Source organism: Hypanus sabinus, chromosome 1 (assembly GCF_030144855.1).
Source record: "Hypanus sabinus isolate sHypSab1 chromosome 1, sHypSab1.hap1, whole genome shotgun sequence".
In the NCBI taxonomy this organism is placed as follows: domain Eukaryota; kingdom Metazoa; phylum Chordata; class Chondrichthyes; order Myliobatiformes; family Dasyatidae; genus Hypanus; species Hypanus sabinus.
In genome coordinates this window covers 51,264,584-51,285,489 of record NC_082706.1, presented here as the reverse complement: position 1 = coordinate 51,285,489, position 20,906 = coordinate 51,264,584, and positions in this window count along the sequence as shown.

Genomic DNA, 20,906 nt, shown 5'->3' with positions numbered 1-20,906 from the left:
CAATGAGAGCTGGAAAATGTCTCTGAATCCCCCACCACCACTTAGTTCACACAGGTTTCAGAGCCTTACAATGTACTAAATCAGAATCTGTAGCATTGCAAGGGCTTACCTTGAAAGACAGCCTGACGTATGTCTCTGAGACTGAGATTTCAGGGTCACCGGATGCTGCAGGGATCCTCACAGCTGTAGTTTTATTCTCCCTTTCAAAGTGAGCAAACAAGGTGTTGAGCTCATCTGGGAAGCATCACTGCTGTTCATGATGCTGGATTTCACAAAAAATTCAATTATATTTGGATAATCAATATATATACATATATTAGTTAAAAACTGCTTTATCGCTCTCTCAGTGTATATGACAAAGAAACTATCTTGGGCTTGAAGGTGGGTACAGGTATTGATTTTAACCAACGTTTCGATGACAAACTCTGCCATCTTCACCAGGGATGATGCATGGGCAAGTCTAGTCCAGTGGTTTTATACCACCATCATCCATCCCTCCTGACTGATTAGTCCTCATCCAATCAGGTTTCCTCTGTTCCACCTTATTTACTATTGAATTCCAGTTCTCACTTAGAGCGAGACCCATGTCCTTGTTAAAATTCTTTTCCTCTAGTTTTATTTCAAGAGCTTCCTTCACCAGACAGTCCCAAAAACCATTGGTGTGACACAGGAGTATTGTGCCATTGAAACAATCCTTTGACCATTGTGATTGCAATGTTTTGCTACTGCCAATTTCTCCGGGTAACCCAAATGTATACACCTACTGTGCTCCTTGATGTGGTTTCAACTGTGCCGATGTACTCAGCTCCACAGTCACAGGAAATCCTGTAAATGGCAGCTGTCCTGAGTTCCAGGTCATCTTAGACCTGGATGAGCTGTGACTTGAGCTTCCTTACCGGGTTGTGAATGGTATTAGTCCAGTATTTCTTCAGGATCCCGGAAATCCTTACAGGATTGTGGCGACCTGGATCACAGGCACTGACCCTGACTGTGATCTGCATTTCTGACACTGACCCTGACAGTGATCTGCATTTCTGACACTGACCCTGACTGTGATTTGTGTCCCAGACACTGACCCTGACAGTGATCTGCATTTCTGACACTGACCCTGACTGTGATCTGTGTCCCTGACACTGAACCTGACTGTGATCTGTGACCCTAAATGTGATCATGGTTCCAGACACTGATCCCAACTGTGATCCAGTCCTGACCACGTGACCATGTCCTAAACTTGCCATGGCCAAGCCCCCCTTCAGTTCCTGACCTTTGCCGCCAATTACAGTGTATCAGCTGCAGTCTCCTTCCCCATCATTTCACCATTCCATGTGGTGGGACAGGATAGAGAAGGCTGTTTTATCAAATGAGATTGTTGGAGAAATTCTGTACCCTTGGCCAGATGAAAGGCGGGAGAATGTATTGAACAAAGGTCACTAGGGAGTGCTCATGGAGTTGAGGGTGGCATCTCTGCTTGTAGTCTGGAATAACTGGGGTAGTGTTGTGATCGAAGTTATTGAACTGGTTCAGTGCAGAAATTGCCTCATCAGTAAGTGCATATTCCTTAAACCATTAGATCATTTGGGATGCCACAGTGGTGTAGCAGAGAGCATGACATGATGACAGCTCAGGATGTCGGAGTTCAGAGTTCAATCCATCTGTAAGGAGTCTCTGTGCATCCTCCCCGTGCAAAGTGTGGGTTTTCTCTGGGTCACCCAGTCTCCTCCCACAGTCTAGTGATGTACTGGCTATCGTTGTCATTGACAACAGTGGAGTCCCAGTCTTTGAGTATATTTAAAGTGGGGGCTGAGAGGTTCTTGATTAGTCAAGGTGTCAAAGGTTATGGGGAGAAGGCAGGCAAATGGGCTCACAGATTGGAAGTGGTTCTGACAACTCTGGAAACGTTCCCCTTTTATCTCTCTCGATCTAGTTCAATCCATGGGAGTCATGGAATAATGAAAACAGGATTTGTCAGATGTTGTTTTGGAGGAGGAAGCCAAGAGGAGAGACTCGATCATAAAGGGAGCAACAGAAGGATTAATATGAGAATACTTTAGCAAACTAAATGTCGTTCCTGAATCATTGAGTGTGTGCCCTCAGGCTTCTGTACATCCTTCCTGATGGTAGCAGTGAGAAGAGGGCATGACCTGGGTACAGGGTTCATAGTTACTGTGGAGTGTTCGGGGTAGTGGTCTGCTGCTCCTGCGGGCGCCAGGTCGCGGACGGAGACCGTGTTCTCCTGCCCATCAGGTAAGACCACGTAGGCATGCTGGGGGTTCGCATGTAGAACGAGAACCCTCTCGACCAGCGGGGAGTATTTTTTGCTCCTCACATGTTTCCGGAGCAGCACTGGCCCTGGGGACATCAGCCAAGCCGGTAGGGTGGTCCCAGTGGCAGACCTCCTGGGAAAAGAGAATAGGCGCTCGTGAGGGCTGGCATTAGTGGACGTACATAACAGGGAGCGGACAGAGTGGAGTACCTCAGGGAGGACCTCCTGCCATCGAGAGACCGGCAACCCTTTCGACTTAAGGGCTAAGAGTGTGGCCTTCCACACAGTGGCATTCTCCCTCTCCACCTGTCCATTTCCCTGGGGATTATAACTCGTGGTCCGACTAGTAGCAATGCCCCTAGCTAGCAGGTACCAGCGCAGCTCATCACTCATAAAGGTGGACCCTATATCACTTTGGATATAGCAGGGATATCCGAACAGAGTGAAGAGCTGGCGCAGGGCTTTTATGACGGACGTGGTAGTGGTGTCGGGGCAGAGGAAGGCAAAGGGGAACCGCGAGTACTCGTTGATAATATTGAGAAAATAGACATTGTGGTCAGTGGAGGGAAGGGGGCCCTTAAAGTCAACACTCAGTTGCTCAAAAGGGCGGGTGGCCTTGACAAGTTGCGCCGTTTCAGGACAGTTGAAGTGCGGTTTGCACTCAGCGCAGATTTGGCAGTCCCTGGTCATCGTCCTGATGTCCTCCAACGAGTACGGCAGGTTCCGGGCTTTCACAAAATGGTAAAATCGGGTGACACCCCGGTGGCAAAGATGTGCATGAAGGGCGTATAGCTGGTCGAGCTGTGCGATAGCACAAGCTCCCCAGGATAGTGCGTCAGGGGGCTCATTGAGTCTGCCAGGCCAGTACAGGATATCATAGTTGTAGGTGGAGAGTTCTATTCTCCACCACAAAATGTTATCATTTTTGATTTTGCCCCGCTGTTGGTTGCTGAACATGAATGCAACCGAGCGCTGGTCGGTCAGCAAGGTGAACCTTTTGCCGGCGAGATAGTGCCTCCAGTGCCTAATAGCTTCCACTATGGCCTGGGCTTCTTTCTCCACTGCGGAGTGCCGAATTTCGGAGCCTTGGAGGGTGCGAGAAAAGAATGCTCCTGGCCTGCCTGCCTGATTGAGGGTAGCAGCCAGTGCGAAATTGGAGGCGTCACTCTCGACTTGGAAGGGAATGGTCTCGTCCACCACATGCATCGTTGCTTTGGCAATGCCCCCTTTAATGCAGCTGAAGGCCGCGCAGGCCTCAGCAGAGAGGGGAAAAGTGGTAGACTTGACCAGGGGGCGGGCCTTGTCTGTGTAATGGGGGACCCATTGGGCATAATAAGAAAAGAAGCCCAGGCACCGTCTGAGGGCTTTGAGAGTGGCAGGAAGAAGGAGTTCTAACAGGGGGCGCATACAGTCGGGATCAGGGCCAATGACCCCGTTTTCCACGACATACCCAAGGATAGCGAGTTGGGTGGTTCTGAACACACACTTGTCCCTGTTATAAGTAAGGTTCAGGGCTTCGACCACTTGGAAAAATTGCTGGAGGTTGGCGTTGTGATCCGGCCAGTCGCGACCACAGATGGTGATGTTACCCAGATAGGGAAACGTGGCCTTCAGTTGGTACTGGTCCACCATCCAGTCCATTTCCCTCTGGAAGACAGAGACACCATTTGTGACACCGAAGGGGACGCGCAGGAAGTGATAGAGCCTGCCGCCCGCCTTGAAGGCAGTGTAGGGGCGGTCCTCTGGGCGGATGTGGAGCTGGTGATAAGTGGATTTCAGGTCTATTGTCGAGTACACATTGTACTGAGCTGTCTGGTTGACCATATCCGTGATGCGGGGTAGGGGATACACGTCAAGCTGCGTGAACCTATTGATGGTTTGACTATAGTCCACGACCATCCTATTTTTCCGCCCAGTCCAAACAACAACCATCTGAGACCGCCAAGGGCTTGTGCTTGGCTCAATGATCCCCTCCCTGAGCAGCCGCTGCACCTCTGACTGAATGAAGGCCCTGTCCCCCGCGCTGTACCTCCTGCTTTTAGTTGCCACAGGTTTACAGTCGGGGGTCAGGTTGGTGAACAGCGGTGGGGGAGGGATCTTGAGGGTGGAGAGGCTGCAAGTGGTGTTGGTAGCGCAGCTGTCGGCATGGCACTGGGTGGGACATGTGGTTCGGTGTGTGTGTGTGGTCAGTAGCGGAGTATATGGCGAAGTCCCACCAAACTGTGGATTCCTGACAGTGAGTGGTGGGAAGGGCCCATCATATGCCATAGTCACACTTTCGAGATGGCTCTGGAAGTCCAGCCCCAATAGCACAGGTGCGCACCGTCGAGGCATGACCAGTAGCGCAAAGTTCCGATATTCTGTGCCCTGCACCACCAATGTTGTTACACAACCCACCCGAATGTCTGTGGAATGTGACCCAGAAGCCAAGGTGACCCTCTGAATTACCGGCCGTGTCACGAGTCCACAGCATTGCACTGTGTCCGGGTCAATAAAACTCTCAGTGCTTCCCGTGTCAAACAAGCAGGTAGTCCTGTGCCCCTCCACCAGGATGTCCATCATTGGCCTTGCAAGCTGGTGTGGGGCGCTTTGGTCGAGGGTTACGGTGGCCAGAGTTGAACTGCCAGCTTGGTGCCCAGTAAACACAGGTGGGTCGGGGGCGTGGCATGTTGACGTCGACAAAGATGGCCGCCCACATCCGGGCATGCAAGATGGTGACCCCCATGTCTCACACGCAGCACTGCTCAACCCCGCTTGTGGTTTAGACTTACAGACCTTGGCGAAATGGCCCTTCTACCCGCAGCTGGAACAGGTCGCTTCTCAGGCCGGGCAGCGTTTTCGGAGGTGATTTTCGAGTCCGCAGAAGTAACACAGCTCGGGCTTTCACCTGGCCGCAGCTGTGATCGGGTTCGGGGAGTTTGTGGAATCACGACTGGCAGCGGCGTTGGCGAATTCACACGCGGGAACTGGCGGCGGTGGGGTCTGAGGTGTCCACGGAACCGATGGGGAATCGTGCAGCTGGACAGCGTCAGCATTATGCAAAGCAGCTTCCAGCATGTCAGCCGTCTCGATCACCGAACGTAAGGTAAGATCGGCATTTTCCAGCAGCCGCTGGCGCACATACACTGACCTGATTCCTGTAACAAAGGCGTCTCGTACTAGCAGCTCCGCATGCTGTTCCGCCGTGAGCATTTTGCAGTCACAAGTCCTGACGAGTGTCTGTAGGGCTCGGAGAAACTGGGAGCACAACTCTGCAGGCTGCTGCCATCGCGTAGCTAAGTAATGTCTTGCGTAGGCAGTGTTCACCGGCCACATGTACTGTCTTTTGAGGGTGTCCAGTGCCCCTTCGTAGGTCGGCAGGTCCCTGATAAATGAGTAAACTTTTGGGGTGACCCTCGAGAGGAGAATTCTGTGAATAACAGCGGGGTCAGTTGCACGAACCTCCTCCAAGTATGGGTGGAAGCATGCAAGCCAGTGTTCAAAAGCAAGAGCTGCTTCATGGTCTTAGGGGTCCAAATCCAATCTTTCCAGACATAAAACGGTTTCCATGTTTTAAAACTTCCAGTCAATAAAATTGATGCACCATCAATAACTCTCTCTGAGACGTAAAGGCGAGATATCGGCTTTTATTGACTGGAAGAAGGAACAAGCAGTGGTTGACCACAACACTACATCCTGGAGACAGAGAGGCCGGGCTCAGATCTCAATCGCCTTTATACAGGGGTCTGTGGGAGGAGCCGCAGGAGCAGTCAGCAGGGGGTGTGTCAAGACAGCTATATGTAGTTCACCACAGGCGACACTTCATCTGCGAGTCGGCTGATGTGGTATACTGTGTCCGGTGCTCCTGGTGTGGCATTTTTATATTGGTGAGACCCGATGCAGACTGGGAGACCATTTTGCTGCACACCTACGCTCGGTCTGCCAGTGAAAGCAAGATCTCCAAGAGGCCCCAAATTTTAACTCCACGTCCCATTCCCATTCTGATATGTCTATTCATGGCCTCCTCTACTATCAAGATGAACCCACAATCCCACACTCAGGTTGGAGGAACAACACCTTCTATACTGGCTGGGTAGCCTCCAACCTGATGGCATGAACATTGACTTCTCTAACTTCCGTTAATGCTCCTCCTCCCCTTCTTAACCCATCCCTGACAGATATAGTTGTTTGTTTTCTTTCTCTCTCTCTGCCCATCTGGTGCTCCCCGCCCCCCACTTTCTTTCTCCCGAGGCCTCCCGTTCCATGATCCTTTCCCTTCTCCAGCTCTGTATCACTTTTGCCAATCACCTTTCCAGCTCTTAGCTTCATCCCACCCCCTCCAGTCTTCTCCTATCATTTTGCATTTCCCCTTCCACCCACTACTTTCAAATCTCTTAGTATCTCTCCTTTCAGTTAGTCCTGACAAAGGGTCTCGGCCCGAAACGTCGACAGTGCTTCTTCCTATTGATGCTGCCTGGCCTGCTGTGTTCCACCAGCATCTTGTGTGTGTTGTTTGAATTTCCAGCATCTGCAGATTTCCTCGAGGATACACTTATATTGTGAGTCCCATATAGCCAATATACTCTGCTCCGCATTCACAGGGAGTCCTGTAAACACCAACTGTCCTGAGTCACATAAGTTGTGATTTGAGCTTCCTTACAGGAAACCCATGCATACAGACGTACACCTCAACACAACAGCCACCATCACACTTCTCAACACAGAACGGTTCTTTCCAGAACTGTAGCTTTTGACTTTGAACAATCAATTTAGGACTCTGACAGTCTCCACGAGGAACTAAGGCGATTCTATGCAACAATCCTACAGACTGGCTACAAGGTGAAGGAAATGAATCGGGCATTTAAATGGGCTGACGGTAAAACCAGGAAACCCAACAACAAGAAGGAACCCATCGCTACCACCTGTCTTCCCGATATTTCCACGGTTGCTGTAAGGATTTCCGGGATCCTGAAGAAATACTGGACTAATACCATCCACAACCCGGTAAGGAAGCTCAAGTCACAGCTCATCCAGGTCTAAGATGACCTGGGACTCAGGACAGCTGCCGTTTACAGGATTTCCTGTGACTTCGGAGCTGAGTACATCGGCACAGTGGAAAACCGCATCAAGCAGCACAGTAGGTGAATACATTTGGGTTACCTGGAGAAATCGGCAGTAGCAAAACATTGCAATCACAATGGCCATAGGCTTGGCCAATGGCACAATACTCCTGTGTCACGCCAATGGTTTTTGGGACTGCCTGGTGAAGGAAGCTCTTGAAATAAAACTAGAGGAAAAGAATTTTAACAAGGACTTGGGTCTCGCTCTAAGTGAGAACTGGAATTCAATAGTAAACAAGGTGGAACAGAGGAAACCTGATTGGATGAGGACTAATCAGTCAGGAGGGATGGACGATGGTGGTATAAAACCACTGGACTAGACTTGCCCATGCATCACCCCTGGTGAAGATGGCAGAGTTTGTCATCGAAACGTTGGTTAAAATCAATACCTGTACCCACCTTCAAGCCCAAGATAGTTTCTTTGTCATATACACTGAGAGAGCGATAGAGCAGTTTTTAACTAATATATGTATATATATTGATTATCCAAATATAATTGAAGTATTTGTGAAATCCAGCATCATGAACAGCAGTGATGCTTCCCAGATGAGCTCAACACCTTGTTTGCTCACTTTGAAAGAGAGAATAAAACTACAGCTGTGAGGATCCCTGCAGCATCCGGTGACCCTGAAATCTCAGTCTCAGAGACATACGTCAGGCTGTCTTTCAAGGTAAGCCCTTGCAATGCTACAGGTTCTGATTTAGTACATTGTAAGGCTCTGAAACCTGTGTGAACTAAGTGGTGGTGGGGGATTCAGAGACATTTTCCAGCTCTCATTGCTCCAGTCATAAGTTCCCACCTGCTTCGAAATGGTAACAATTACACCAGTGCTCAAGAAGAACAGGGTGAGCTGCATTAATGACTATCGTCCAGTAGCACTCACATCTACCATGATGAAGTGCTTTGACAGGTTGCTTAATGTTAGAATCATCATCTTCTTCTTCGTCTGTCCATACTTTTCCGATGATGACTGAGGCCTAGGCAAGGTTATATAGGAGACCGGCAGTTGCCCAAGCTGCAAGTCTCCCCTCTCCACATCATTGATGTTGTCCAAGGGAAGGGCATTAGGACCCATATAGTTTAGCACCGGTGTCATTGCAGAGCAATGTGTGATTAAGTGTCTTGCTCAAGGACACAACATGTTGCCTCAGCTGAGGCTCGAACTAGCAACCTTCAGAACACTAGACCGACACCTTAACCACTTGGCCACACGCCACACAATGTTAGAATCAACTCCTGCCTCAGCCTACAGTAGGTCTAAGGCAGAAGCAATCTCATTTGTTCTCCACACTGCCTTGCATCACCTGTACAATACAAGTATCTATGTCAGGATACAGTTTATGAACTACACCTCAGTGCTTAACACCATTCCTACAATTCTGATCATAAAGCTCTGGGACCTGGGCCCCTGGGATTCAAATGTAACCCATCCTTTTTGTACAGGTCACACCTGACCCCAAGAGATCCCAATGATCCAGAAATCTGTATCCCTGTGACCTGCTCCAAACCCTCAGCCACTCATTTATCCTCCACCTCACTCCATTCCTATTATCACTGTCATGTGGGACAGACAGTAATCCCGAGATTACTACCTTTGAGGTCTGGCTTCTCAACTTCCTTCCTAACAGTCTGTAGTTTGTTTTCAGGACCTCCTCCTTTCCTTACCTATGTCGTCAGTACCAATATGTACCACGATATCCTTCCCATTTTAGGATACCGTGGGCGCCATATTAGGACATTTTTAGGGAGTGGTGTCTCAGAAAGGCAGTGTCCATTATTAGGGATCTCCAGCACCCAGGGCATGTCCTTTTCTCACTGTTACCATCAGGTAGGAGATACAGAAACCTGAAGGCACACACTCAGCGATTCAGGAACAGCTTCTTTCCTTCTGCCATCCGATTCCTAAATGGACATTGAAGCTTTGGACACTACGTCACTATGTTTTTAAAATACAGTATTTCTGTTTTTGAACATTTTTAATCTATTCAATATATGACACAACTAAACTAGCTGGTGTATCTCACTCCTGTATGCTCTCTTATCACCATTTGATATTCAACAAACAATGGTTGTATTATCAGCAGAATTATCGATGGCATTTCTAGCTGTACCTTGCCACCCAGTCATGGGTGTAGAGAGAGAAGAGCATTGGACTAAGCAGACATCTCTGAAGTGCACCAGTGTTGTATAGATGTTATTTCCAATTTGCACAGATTGTGGTCTTCCAGTTAGGAAGTCAAGGATCCAGTTGCAGAGGGAGGTACAGAGGCCCAGGTTCTGGAGCTTTTTGATCAGAATTGTAAGAATGATAGTGTTAAACATTGAGGTGTAGTTAATAAACTGTATCCTGACATAGATATTTTAATTTTTTTTTATCTGTCTTATTCTTATTGTAGTGACAGACAAATTGTAGTCGGTCTAGATCCCTCTTGAGGCAGGAATTGATTCTAACATTAAACAACCTGTCAAAGCACTTCATCATCGTTGATGTGAGTGCTACAGAACAATAGTCATTAAAGCAGTTCACCCCGTTCTTCTTAGGAACTGGTATGTTTGTTGCCAGTTTGAAGCAGGTGGGAACTTATGACTACAGCGGTGAGAGTTTTAAAGTATCTTTGTAACTGTCTCAGAGACAGTTTTCAGTGAGATGTTTACTTTACCTGTTTTTGTCACATATTCATGATTATTTTATCATCTGAAAATATTTTATGTAAGGTTTATTTAAGGACCAGAGTTTAATGTGTCACATGACCAGAGTTTAATGGGTCACATGACCACAGTTTAATAAAGGCTTGACTGTGGTATTATGGGTCAGAATCAACATGGAAGCAGAGTAGACACATGGCCCTAAAATAACCTTATTCTGCACTTGGTCCAGGAGGCGCATGCAGTAATTGGTTTACTTATTTATATATTCTGTACAATGTTGTTGATGTGCCAGTATATGGACAGTGTGATATGTTTTTAGTGATTTATTTGATTTCAGTACACCTCTGTTGTGCTAACACGTTTGGGTCTGTTTATCGGTGGACACTAGCTTGAGAGACTTTAGAAAGGCTAACTTTGAGGAGATGCGAAGGGATTTAGAGAGAGTGGATTGGGTCAAGTTGTTTTATGGGAAGGATGTAATAGAGAAATGGAGGTCATTTAAGGGTGAAATTATGAGGGTACAGAATCATTATGTTCCTGTTAGGTTGAAAGGAAAGGTTAAAGGTTTGAAAGCACCATGGTTTTCAAGGGATATTAGAAACTTGGTTCGGAAAAAGAGGGATGTCTACAATAGATATAGGCAGCATGGAGTAAAGGAATTGCTCGAGGAGTATAAAGAATGTAAAAGGAATCTTAAGAAAGAGATTAGAAAAGCTAAAAGAAGATATGAGGTTGGTTTGGCAAATAAGGTGAAAGTAAATCCGAAAGGTTTCTACAGTTATATTAAAAGCAAGAGGGTAGTGAGGGATAAAATTGGTCCCTTAGAGAATCAGGGTGGTCAGCTATGTGTGGAGCCGAGGGAGATGGGAGAGATTTTGAATGATTTCTTCTCTTCGGTATTCACTAAGGAGAAGGATATTAAATTGTGTAAGTTGTGGGAAACAAATAAGGAAGTTATGGAACCTATGACAATTAAAGAGGTGGAAGTACTGGCGCTTTTAAGAAATTTAAAAGTGGATAAATCTCCGAGTCCTGACAGGATTTTCCCCAGAACCTTGAGGTAAGTTTGTGTAGAGATAGTAGGAGCTCTGATAGAGATCTTTCAGATGTCATTAGAAACGGGGATTGTGCCGGAGGATTGGCGTATTGCTCATGTGGTTCCATTGTTTAAAAAGGGTTCTAGAAGTAAGCCTAGCAATTATAGACCTGTCAGTTTGACATCAGTGGTGGGTAAATTAATGGAAAGTATTCTTAGAGATAGTATTTATAATTATCTGGATAGACAGGATCTGATTAGGAATAGCCAGCATGGATTTGTGCATGGAAGGTCATGTTTGACAAACCTTATTGAATTTTTTGAAGAGGTTACGAGGAATGTTGATGAGGGTAAGGCAGTGGATGTAGTCTATATGGACTTTGACTAAGTTCCACATGGAAGGTTAGTTAAGAAGGTTCAGTCATTAGGTATTAATGCTGGAGTAATAAAATGGATTCAACAGTGGCTAGATGGGAGATGCCAGAGAGTAGTGGTGGATAATTGTTTATCGTGATGGAGGCCGGTGACTAGCAGGGTGCCTCAGGGATCTGTTTTGGGCCCAATGTTGTTTGTAATATACATAAATGATCTGGATGATGGGGTGGTAAATTGGATTAGTAAGTATGCCGATGATACTAAGGTAGGAGGTGATGTGGATAATGAGGTGGGTTTTCAAAGCTTGCAGGGAGATTTATGCCGGTTAGAAGAATGGGCTGAATGTTGGCAGATGGAGTTTAATGCTGAGAAGTGTGAGGTTCTACATTTTGGCAGGAATAATCCAAATAGAACATACAGGGTAAATGGTAGGGCATTGAGGAAGGCAGTAGAACAGAGAGATCTAGGAATAACAGTGCATAGTTCCCTAAAGGTGGAGTCTCATGTAGATAAAGTGGTGAAGAAGGCTTTTGGAATGCTGGCCTTTATAAATCAGAGCATTGAGTACAGAAGTTGGGATGTAATGTTAAAATTGTACAAGGCATTGGTAAGGCCAAATTTGGAATATTGTGTACAGTTCTGGTCACCGAATTATAGGAAAGATATCAATAAATTAGAGAGAGTGCAGAGACGATTTACTAGGATGTTACCTGGGTTTCAGCATTTAAGTTACAGAGAAAGGTTGAACAAGTTAGGTCTCTATTCATTGGAGCGTAGAAGGTTGAAGGGGGATTTGATCGAGGTATTTAAAATTTTGAGAGGGATAGATAGAGTTGACGTGAATAGGCTGTTTCCATTGAGAGTAGGGGAGATTCAAATGAGAAGACATGATTTGAGAGTTAGGGGGCAGAAGTTTAAGGGAAACACGAGGGGGTATTTCTTTACTCAGAGAGTGATAGCTGTGTGGAATGAGCTTCCTGTAGAAGTAGTAGAGGCCAGTTCAGTTGTGTCAATTAAGGTAAAATTGCACAGGTATATGGACAGGAAAGGAGTGGAGGGTTATGGGCTGAGTGCGGGTAGGTGGGACTAGGTGAGATTAAGAGTTCGGCACGGACTAGGAGGGCCGACATGGCCTGTTTCTGTGCTGTGATTGTTATATGGTTATATGGTTATAAGACTGAGAGACATATGTTTCAAACCTTTATTTTCTTGTAGTTTTCATGGTGTCTACTGAAGAAAGAGAGAAATAAATCTTCAAGGACACCTGTATGTTGCGTGGCCGTTATTTCATTGGACAAGTGCAGTTACAATCTTTAAACACCCCCCCAACACTTAGTTCACACAAGTTTTCAGAGTCTGACAAGGTACTACATCTGGACTTGTAGCCTTGCCAGGGCTTACAGTCTCGACAGACAGCCTGAGGCACGTCTCAGAGACTGAGATATCAGGGTCACTGGATGCTGTAGGGATCCCTGTAGCTGTAGTTTTATTCTCCCTACTATTCTTGGGCTTGCAGGTGGGTACAGGTATTGATTTTAACCAATGTTTCGATGACAAACTCTGCCATCTTCATCAGTTACAATGCCTGGGCAAGTCTAGTCCAGTGGTTTTATACCACCATCGTCTTGAAATTTTATTTCAAGTACTTCCTTCACCAGACAGTCCCAAAAACCATTGGTGTGACACAGGAGTATTGTGCCATTGGCCAAGCCTATGGCCATTGTGATTGCAATGTTTTGCTACTGCCAATTTCTCCGGGTAACCCAAATGTATACACCTACTGTGCTCCTTGATGTGGTTTTCCACTGTGCCGGTGTACTCAGCTCCACAGTCACAGGAAATCCTGTAAACAGCAGCTGTCCTGAGTCCCAGGTCATCTTAGACCTGGATGAGCTGTGACTTGAGCTTCCTTACTGGGTTGTGGATGGTATTATTCCAGTATTTCTTCAGGATCCTGGAAATCCTTACAGCAACCATGGAAATATCGGGAAGATAAGTGGCAGCGATGGGTTCCTTCTTGTTGTCAGTTTTCCTGGTGTTTCCATCGGCCCATTTAAGGACCGATTCATTTCCTTCACCTTGTAACCAATCGGGCGGAATGTTATGCATAATTATCTCATTTCCACATGGAGACTTTCAGAGTCCAAAATTGATTTTGCACAGTTAAAAGCTACAGTTCTAGAAAGAACTGCTCTACGTTGAGAGGTGTGAGAGTGGCTGTTATTGCTGAGGTAAGCGACTGAGATCACAGGGTCACCAGATGTGTGGATTTGCTTCAGGTGGTTCAAGATCCTCCAGTATCCCAAAGAAAATTTACATGACATCCTCCTAGTCTTGCTTCAAGAGAGGGTGTTCCCATATCATTCCACACGGCAGTGCTCACCAATATAACCAAGGACTGACACTGTTATTGTGCACCCAGAGTCTTTGCAGGCAAATCCGCTACAGTTGTGGCTTCTCCTTTGCACCCTGGACATTACATTATGGATAATGTGGTTGACCTCAGAATCAGAATCAGGTTTCTTATCACCGGCATGAGACATAAAATTTGTTAAGTTAGTAGCAGCAGCTCAATGCAATATATAATATAGAAGGAAAAGAATAAGAAATGTATAATTAAATCAATTATAGTATACTTATATTAAATAGTTAAAAATCAAGTAAAAAAAAAACAAAAATAATATATATTAAAAATGAGGTAGTGTTCATGGGTTCAATATCCATTTAGGAATTGGATGGCAGAGGGGAAGAAGAGAATAAATTAATCTTGTTTCCCATTGTATGTGCCACAAATGTAGATGACCCAGGATTCTTTGAGAGTTTTTTTTTGTTTCTGCCTGATTTGAGTTTGTACTCATTGGTGATGGCAGGAGACATTTATTGCTGGTTAGATCCAGTTTTAGATCGGTCATCTTCTAAACCCATGACACTTAATATATCATCTTTGTTGATTCATTCATTCTTAATGAAATGTGGTATTGTTGATGTATGGTGTATTCTACATCCAGCAGATGGAGAATATTCATTTTTCTCTCATGTTCATCATATGTATTCCAGAATTGATTTTTTTTATTGATAGCCAAATGATTCCACTAGTTCGATCTTGTGAATATAAAGAGATTGCTATCTCTGATCATGCTCCTGTGTTTTTATCTTTAAATCTTCCTGATTTTCCTCAAACAAACAAATTCTGGTGTTTTAATCCTTGCTATCTGACAAGGAGTCTTTTAAGTTCTTGGAGAGACAAATTATTCTCTTTTTTGAAGAGAATACGTTGGAGGAGACTTTTAACCTTGTTATATGGGATGCCTTTAAGGCATCTCTTACGCTGCAAGTGTTAAGGAAAAAGCTAATAAAGAGAGAATGAATTCAGCCAATCAGCTGAAACAATTAGACCAAGAACATGCCTTGGCTTCAGATCCTGTTCTATATAAAAGACACGTTGAAATTAAAACTAGATATGATCTTTTATTAACGTATCCTATTGAAACTCAACTCCTAAAGGATAAAAGTCAATGTTATATTCATGGAGATAAAACAGGTAAATTATTGGTTAACAAAATTAAAACTTCTATTGTTAACCGACAGGTTAAAGAAATTTGTCAAGCTAATGCTGTGAGGGCAACTCATCATTTAGGAATAAATTATACTTTTAGTGAATTGGATTCTACACTTTATAGTTCTGACCCTCCTAAAGATAATACTGTAATGAATAACTTTTTCGACCAATTAAATATTCCTACACTTTCTGTGGCTAACTGAAAACAATTAGATCAACCTATTTCTCATGAAGAAATTGCCGAAGCTGTATGTTCACTGCACTCAGGGAAGGCTCCAGGTCCTGATGGATTTTCTGGAAAATTTTATAAGGCTTTTTCTTCACTGCTTATACCTAATTTATGTTCAGTCTTTTCGGATTATTTTATGTTGGATAGGTTGCCGCAATCTTTTTATGAAGCTTCTATTTCACTTATTCTTAAAAAGAATAAGAACTCAACTGAATGTTCTTCATATAGACCAATTTCCTTACTTAATGTTGATACTAAAATCCTATCCAAAGTTCTGGATTGTAGGATTGAAAATATCTTACCATCATTTCTGATGATCAGACTGGATTTATTAAAAAATGATATTCCCATTTTAATATTTGCCAGATTTTAAATGCTATCTATTCTTCTTTTAAGGAGATATTGGAATGTGTGATATCCTTAGACACTGAGAAGGCTTTTGATTGGATTGAATGGCACTATTTATTTAAAATTTTATAAAAATTTAATTTTGGGCCACATTTTACTCAATGGATTAAATTACTATTTATCTCCTTCTGCACAGGTTCTTACTAATTCTGAGATTTCTAAACTATTTAAACTTCAACATGGAACCATATAACCATATAACAATTACAGCATGGAAACAGGCCATCTTGGACATTATAGTCCGTACTGAACGCTTACTCACACCTAATCCCACCTTCCTGCTCTCAGCCCATAACCCTCCATTACTTTTCTGTCCATATATCTATACAATTTTTTTTACAATGACAAAATCCAATCTGCCTCTACCACTTCTACTGGAAGCTCATTGCACACAGCTACCACTCTCTGAGTAAAGAAGTTCCCCCTTGTGTTGCCTCTAAACTTTTGCCCCTTAACTCTCAACTCATGTCCTCTTGTTTGAATTTCCCCTACTCTCAATGGAAAAAGCCTATCCACGTCAACTCCATCTATCCCCCTCATAATTTTAAATACCTCTATCAAGTCCACCCACAATCTTCTATGCTCCAAAGAATAAAGACCTAACTTGTTCAACCTTTCTCTGTAACTTAGGTGCTGAAACCCAGGTAACATTCTAGTAAATCTCCTCTGTACTCTCTCTATTTTGTTGACATCTTTCCTATAATTCAGTGACCAGAACTGTACACAATACTCCAAATTTGGCCTCACCAACGCCATGTACAATTTTAACATTACATACCAACTGCTACACTCAATGCTCTGGTTTATAAAGGCCAGCATACCAAAAGCTTTCTTCACCATATCCACATGAGATTCCACCTTCAGGGAACTATGCACCATTATTCCTAGATCACTCTGTTCTACTGCATTCCTCAATGCGCTACCATTTATCATGTATGTCCTATTTGGATTAGTCTTACCAAAATGTAGCACCTCACACTTATCAGCATTAAACTCCATCTACTATCGTTCAGCCCACTCTTCTAACTGGCATAAATCTCTCTGCAAACTTTGAAAACCTACTTCATTATCCACAACACCACCTATCTTAGTATCATCTGCGTACTTACTAATCCAATTTACCACCGCATCATCCAGATTATTAATGTATATGACAAAGAACATTGGACCCAGTACAGATCCCTGAGACACACCACTAGTCACCGACCTCCAACCTGACAGTTATCCACCACTACTCTCTGGCATCTCCCATCTAGCCACTGTTGAATCCATTTTGCTGCTTCAATATTAATACCTAATGATTGAACCTTCCTAACTAACCTTCCGTGTGGAACCTTGTCAGAGGCCTAACTGAAGACCATATAGACAACATCCACTGCTTTACCCTCGTCAACTTTCCTAGTAACCTCTCCAAAAAATTCAATAAGGTTTGTCAAACATGACCATCCATGCACACATCCATGTTGACTGTTCCTAATCAGGCCCTGTCTACCCTGATAATTATATATACCATCTCTGGGAATACTTTCCATTAATTTACCCACCACTGACGTCAAACTTACAGGCCTATAATTGCTAGGTTTACTCTTAGAACGGTTTTTAAACAATGGAACATCTTGAGCAATATGCCAATCCTCCGGCACCATCCCCGTTTCTAAAGACATTTGAAATATTTCTGTCAGAGCCTCTGCTATTTCTACATTAACTTCCCTCAAGGTCCTAGGGAATAGCCTGTCAGGACATGGAGATTCATCCACTTTTATATTCTTTAAAAGCGCCAGTACCTCCTCTTCTTTAATCATCATAGTTTCCATAACTACCCTACTTGTTTCCCTTACCTTACACAATTCAATATCCTTCTCCTTAGTGAATACCGAAGAAAAGAAATTGTTCAAAATCTCCCCCATCTTTTTTGGCTCTGCATATAGCTGTCCACTCTGATTCTCTATGGGACCAATTTTATCCCTCACTATGCTTTTGCTATTAATATAACTGTAGAAAATCTTTGGATTTATTTTCACCTTACTTGCCAAAGCAACCTCATATCTGCTTTCAGCTTTTCTAATTTCTTTCTTAAGATTCTTTTTACATTCTTTATATTCCTTGAGCACCTCATTTACTCCTATATTCATGCCTATATTCATTGTAGATCTCCCTCTTTTTCTGAACCAAGTTTCCAATATCCCTTGAAAACCATGGTTCTCTCAAACTTTTAACCTTTCTTTTCAATCTAACAGGAACATAAAGATTCTGTACCCTCAAAATTTCACCTTTAAGTGACCTCCATTTCTCTATTACATCCTTCCATAAAACAAACTGTCCCAATCCACTCCTAAATCCTTTTGCATCTCCTCAAAGTTAGCCTTCCTCCAATCAAAAATCTCACCCCTGGGTCCGGTCCTATCCTTCTCCATAATTATATTGAAACTAATGGCATTGTGATCACTGGACCCGAAGTGCTCCCCAACACATACCTCCATCACCTGACCTATCTCATTCCCTAACAGGAGATCCAACACTGCTTCTCTAGTCAGTACCTTTATGTACTGCTGCAAAAAACTATGCTGCACACATTTTACAAACTCCAAACCATCTGGCCCTTTTACAGAATGGGCTTCCCAGTCTATGCGTGGAAAATTTAAATCTCCCACAATCACAACCTTCTGCTCACTACAAATATCTGCTATCTCCCTATAAATGTGCTCCTCTAATTCTCACTCCCCATTAGGCTTAAGTGTTACTACACCTTTCCCATTCCACAGTTCCACCCAGATAACCTCCCTAGACCGTAATGTACTGTGTGAGTATTCGTAGGTCAGAGTGCGTATGACATCAGAATGGGGGTTATAGAAAATGGAGGTCTGGTGAATAAACGTGGTTGTACAATATACTGCGGTGTCCGAGTCACATCAATACTACATGGTGTCAGAAGTGCTTGCGGATAAATAAAAAAGGAATAAAAGATGTCTCAGTTACAGCCACCGTCAAGTTTAAGCCTACGAGGTAATCTTGCTGAGAACCGGAAAGTATGGATCCAGCAGTTTGAGCTGTTTTGCACCGCTAGCGCTGTAGCTGAAAAGCCGGAGAAAGTGCAATGTGCTACATTTCTGCCTGTGGTGGGGGCAGAGGCAATAAAGGTTTGCAACATGTTTGTCTTCCAAGATGATGAGTAAGATAAAATTGAAGTGTTGAAGAAAAAGTTTCAAGATTACTGCGAACCGAGAAAAAACCTACCGTACATCCAACATGTTTTTCACGAGGGCTCAAGGACCAACAGAGACCATAGATGCCTATGTAACAGATTTGAAGAACAAAGCAAAAAAACTAAGTTCGGACAGCTGCATGATTCTTTTTATATGCGACAGGATTGTATGTGGCATATGAGACAATCTTGTGAGAGGCTGGCTATTGAGAGAGGCGGAACTTGGATTGGAAAAGGCAATTGATGTTTGCCGTGCCAGCGAGATCACATCAAGTCCGGTTAAAGTGCCTAATGAAGAGGCTGAAGTGTACAAAATAAAAACTGAAAGCTGACAAGTGTAGGACAAAGCCAGCTCCACAGGATGATCAAAAGGAAGTTAACTGCAACATATGTGGTTATAAACATGCATACAGAAAATGTCCAGCCTTTGGTAAGACATGCAAATTATGCAAAAAAAAACACTTTGCAAATATGAGCAAATCGCCAGAGCACACAAGGAAATTGCATGCTGTGGAACAGAATGAGGGCAACAGTGGCACAGTTCATTGTTCATTGTTCATTGGCACAGTTGAAGTGGAACAGGAGATACACATTAAAAATATTGACAATGACAATGCAGAGATGGAGGATGAAGATGATTGGACTCAAGATCTGATGATAAACAGGAGGAATGTGACATTTAAGCTTGACACTGGGGCCAAGTGCAATGTAATGTTGGCAGAATCATTCAATTCACTGGAAATCAGAGGAAGACTGAGAAAATCCACCTGCAAGCTTGTTGCATATTTCGGCCACAAGACAGTGCCATTGGGAAAGAAAACACTCATGTGTGCAAAGGACAAAAACACAAGATAGAGTTTGAGATAGTACAGCAACATGTTCCAGCAATACTGGGCAAAGCAACATGCACAAAGCTAGGCCTGGTGAAGCGAATCTATGATGTTAAGAAAGAAAGTGACTTTCTCAAAGACTTTGCTGACTTGTTTTCTGGACTAGGATGTTTACCAGGAAAACACCATATCCAGATTGATCCAGCTGTTGCACCAGTCGTGCATGCTCCGAAGAAGGTTCCAGTAGCTCTCAGAGATCGAGTAGTGGAGGAGCTACACAGAATGGAACAGATGGGAGTCATAACGAGACAAATTGAACCGACCGACTGGGTGAATAGTATGGTGACAATGGTCACAGAGAAAAAGATTAGGATTTGCATGGATCCACAAGATCTCAACCGAGCCATCAAAAGAGAGCACTATCTGCTGCTTAGGGTTGAAGAGGTTGTATTCCGCATGCCTAATGCGAAACACTTTTCAGTTTTAGATGCAAATCAAGGTTTCTGGCAGATCAAACTGGATGAGGAAAGTTCTAAATTATGCACTTTCAACACGCCCATAGGGAGATATTGTTTCCTGCATCTACCCTTTGGGATTTCTTCTGCATCAGAGGTATTCCAGAGGTCAGTGGCACAAATGATTGAAGGCCTGGATGGAGTGGTCATTATCATTGATAATTTGCTGGTATGTGTTGACACAATTGAGGAACATGATCAGAGACTGAGGAAGCTCCTGGAGAGAGCACGTGAATACAACCTAAAACTGAACAAAAGTAAATGTCCGATCAGAACTACAGAGATCAAATACATAGGTCATGTTCTCAGTGCTGATGGGCTAAAACCAGATAATGGAAAGGTCAGGGCTGTGGCACAGCTACCACCACCTGAAGATAAGCAAGAACTATTGAGGTTCATGGGCACAATACAGCATCTTGCCAAATTCATTCCCAACTTATCAGAGGTCAGCGCACCACTTCAAAATTTACTAGAGAGCAACACTGAATGGGATTGGAAAGACAAACAAAAGAAAAGTTTTGACACATTGAAGCAGATGGTTACCTATGCACCAGCACTCAAGTTCTATGATGTCAATAAACCGGTGACGATGTCTGTGGATGCCAGTTCAGAGGGAATAGGAGCTGTTATACTGCAGGATGGGAGGCCTGTGGTGTATGGATCATGAGCAATTACGGACTGTCAACGTCGATATGCTCAAGTCGAAAAGGAATTACTCGCCATAGTTTATGGGTGTGAGA